Source organism: Monopterus albus, unplaced genomic scaffold (genome assembly GCF_001952655.1).
Source record: "Monopterus albus unplaced genomic scaffold, M_albus_1.0 scaffold24.1, whole genome shotgun sequence".
Lineage (NCBI taxonomy): Eukaryota > Metazoa > Chordata > Actinopteri > Synbranchiformes > Synbranchidae > Monopterus > Monopterus albus.
In genome coordinates, this window is record NW_018127904.1 from 79,931 (window position 1) to 84,162 (window position 4,232).

The 4,232-nt window shown below is 38.2% G+C and overlaps 1 protein-coding gene across 3 annotated transcripts in view; it reads left to right on the top strand.

Moving 5' to 3' along the window:
- stk39 (serine threonine kinase 39) overlaps window positions 1–4,232 on the top strand; it is a 24,930-nt gene that overhangs the window by 16,588 nt on the left and 4,110 nt on the right. The gene's annotated exons all lie outside the window — the stretch shown is intronic.

The window sequence follows — 4,232 nt, forward strand, 5'->3', positions numbered from 1 at the left end:
AGCAGAGTCTTGGTCGAACAGACATCTGAAGGTTCCTCCCCAGGCATCCAGCATTGGGCAGAAAACCATTTTTTCTGTGCTTGTTAACAAACAGTTGCCTGAATGCAACAGGAGATGGCCCACTGTTTGGTAGCGGTATACTCAGGTTTAATGTTTGTTCGATCTGTGGATTTTCTAGCTCAAACGCAACAGACAGAATAAATCTGTTTAGCAGTTACAACATACTGTATATGTAAGCTTTTGCTGAAGCTCATATTAAATAGCAAAAAGCTGTTGTCCTGGTAATGTCAGAATAAGATTCAGCAAATCATTTCCTCTATAGAAAAATGTATTGAATGGGTTTAATGTAATTGCAGCATTAGGCTGTCAGGTTGCCTCTGGTTTGCCAGCTAGACAATTTAGTATTAGAGTTTCTGACTAAGGAAATGTTTCTTGAAGACAAAATTATTCCTTTTATTTGTGAGAAGCATTTGGCTGGCATTGTATGTTGTAAAGGGATTCAGCAGAGAAAGTATTAACAAGATGAGCCTGTAGTCATATTTTGCAATTTTCTTTGGCTATGTTCCTGTATTTTGGGAGAAGAACAAGAGATATTTATGGCCTTCACCAATAATATCAGCCCACATAAGGGGCAGTGTACTTGAGTAGGGTGATTAAATGAAGGACTGGTCTGGAATAATAACATACGACAAAGTAGGGGCTCTATTTTCCTGTCAAAACAATGCCAGCAAAGCTTCACAGTCTTTCCACAATTATTGTATTTTTCTTTGGGCACAAATCTCTTTTTTTTTTTTTGCATATTGTTGAGTTTTGGTATTTTCCTGCCATGATTTTATGACCTTACGGTACACTGAGGTGGGAGGAGAGGCACAGCTGAGGTTGTGTTTATGCTGATTAGGCAGCACAGTGAAATTTTGGTGCTCATTTTGTCCTGAAATTTTGATTGTATTAAAACCTTTTATGGCATCTACAGTACATGTATTTTAACAGCCACACCAACTTAAAATAAAGCCTTAAATCCACAATCAATCTGTTGAAATTCACTTAATAATTAGTTATGAAATTATCTGAATTATGAAATGGATCTAATTTATAAAGATTATCTTCAAATAAGAGAAACTAGTAATAAACTAGCTCAGTATGTGGCTATAAATATTAGTATGGGTTGACACATCATTTAGGAACGGAGTACATAACTGGTATGAGAAAAAGACAGATGGTGTCACGGTGGCTCTGCACCTCATGCACAAGCATATCAGTTTCCTCATGTGAAAAGTTTTTTAGAGAGTCTCGCTCCAAATCAGCCACCATGACATCAGTGACATCAATCACAGTCAGGTTTCCACAGTGCTTTTAAAGGGACTGAGAGGAGCTGGTTTTATTGGCCATTACTAAAGTCCACCAAGACTCCAGCTGCTTATGGTGGATTCCTCTCACTAATAATGTATTTAGCCTCTCCCCCACGTTGCGTCTGGCTGCAGAGATCACCACAATTGCAAAAAAATTGTTGGGATACACCCATATGTGCCTTCGCCTGGAGCTTAGACTTACATTTGCTTCTGCAACCTATTTTAGGAAAATAGAGCCAAAGTTGTTGTTGCTAGGCATTGATGTAAGTTCTCATCATCATTATTAATTTCTTTTAAACCTGGATTTTGTTGTCAGTTGATAGGTAAAACAATATGCCAACCTATGGGTACAATGGAAATTATTAGTGTAAAAATTGCATGAATGAAATTGCATTTCAGAGAGCAAAATAAAGTCTCCTCTCTAATCTAATGAGGGACTTACAGCTGATTATCATGGGTTTATGGTAATGTAATCCCTCAGTGGCAGTGGTGGCAGAACAGCAGCAGCAACAGTGGCATGATTTGCTTTTTGTCCACATTTGGAACACATTTAATCTTTTTGCCTTTTTACACAGTTGCAATGTTAACGTTTAAAATAGAAATCACACATAACATGGCTGTCGGTACGGTGCCATTGAAGCTTACATTCAGTATCTTAAAATAGCAGAGATGAAAACTGGCTTGAAGTTTAGTCCAGAGGTGACATTACATGTTTTAAAATAGTTCTTATACATAAAGGGCGATCAGAATCAGACAAATGTCAGGGTGACTTCTGAAATATCTTTGTGATAGAGAAACTTGGACATATTACCTGTGGTGTCTCCCATATGTAGTGATGCTACATAAATTAAAGCATTAACAGATCCCATCCACCTCAGTACAGCATCTTTACCAGCCCATAGCTGTTATTAGTCCATCACCGCCTCTTATGCTTTGGCCTCTTCAGAGAGTTGCACAGCAAATTTGAGGATGTCACATTGGGCTCTGGGAAACAGCAACAGGCATTTTCACAATTTTGTGACATCTAACTAAACAAATACACAGTTGAATCAATTATAACATTGTTAGGTAATACTTTATTTAAAAAAGCCTTAGGAGGTTTCTTTGAAACAATGCTCTAATTTGGTACAGGTTACAGCACAGGAATTTTATAATGACATGCCACAAACCTGCCTTTGACTAGTGGGATTATACAGTCATCTCAAATATGCAAGTTGCCTCACAGTGTGTCCAAAATAAAAGCAGTAGGGGATGGCTGAAATGCTGATGGACTGTGGAAAGATAAAATGTTCAAAATGGTCTTTACAAAGGTAGTGGTAACGCTCACACGTACTGACAGTGGTCAGTCTACTATAAATGGGTCATCACACATGGGCCTAACGTAGTCCGACAGGACGCTTTCTAAACACCCACTACAGTTTATATATGATAGGACAGATTTTAGGCGCATTTCATTGGGCAGGGTTATGATCCTTTGACATACATGTTGCCTCAGTAGCCTTGGCAGCGTGTCTCCTCTGCTTCCACTGCTGGGAATAGAGTCACTGTTTACTTCCATCTGCTCACACCAGAAACTTAGCTGGTTTTTTTTTCCAAACATAAATCTTTAAAAACTAAGTCAAGTTGACTGACAGATGAGTGATTGTAAATTCTCATTCCTACTAACTCGTGTTTTTGGTGTGTGTGTGTGTGTGTGTGTGTGTGTGTGTGTGTGTGTTGAATTTTGTGCTTAATCTCATCTGAAATGAGGCTTGTGGGTTAGCCTTGTGATTTATTTAACTAGACTACAAACCAAATTAATCTTCATCTACCACAGATCTTGCAGGGTGAGCAATTACAAGTTCTGCCTTTACCAGATGCACATGAGTGCAAGTTGAGGCTACCAAAGAAGTTAAAGGGCACATTTTTTTTAATACAATCAAATAAGATGGATGCATACATGCTTTTTTTGTTCATGTTTTACTGCAGTCTAGGACTGAGGATACAAAAGTTAAAGCCATATTAAAACGCCATGAATTCACTAAAATTACATTTTATCCTCAAAGAGTTGATGAGTCTGAACAGGTACTGTATATGTCCAGATAAACAAATGGCAACTTTTTCCTTCTGTATTTTGTGTAATCTTATAAAACTACTATAACATATTATCTGCACATTCTCTGTTGTTTTACTGAAACGGCATCTTTTTTTTTTCTACAGGAGCTTATGTAAAACTTAGCTCAGTATGTGGGAAGCACTGTAATGGATCAAAATGACCATGTTGGTCTTTCCTGCCTACTGTTTTGGTTCAGTCTCACTACTCTTTTCAGCAGGCACTACCCACACAGCATCAAGCAACAGGCAAAGTTAGTGACTAGTGGAGCATTTAGTAGGTAAAGAAGCAGATGCTTTTCCTCCAGAGTTGGTGGAAAGCAAAAGCAATGTGCAAACTATAATACAGCTTTAAGGGGAGCTCACTTCATTTAACTTTTTCGTGGTCAGACTAAATGACAGATACATTTGTTAAAGCATGTATTTTGGCTTGATTTATCATTCTTATTGATAAGAATATTAATAATAAGAAAAGAAAAACTGATGAGGAGGAACTGGTGATGTGCGTGTTTCAGCACCATGGAGGTGTGGAGAGTGGCGAGGGGAGAGAGAGAGAGAGAGAAAGTTTACCGTGATGACAAGAATTGCATACATGCCGGTGTCTTTACTATAATAAATTAGTGATGAATTGCCCAGAGCCGAGCCCCCCCATAGTTGGCATCATGAGCAAAACGGAGCCAAAAAGAGAGGGAGTATTAGAGTAACCTTTGTCGGGTGGACACAAATGCATCTCCAAATTAATGCTAATGTTGCTGCTTGATGAGTAAATAAGCCACTATTTAACTTGTTTTC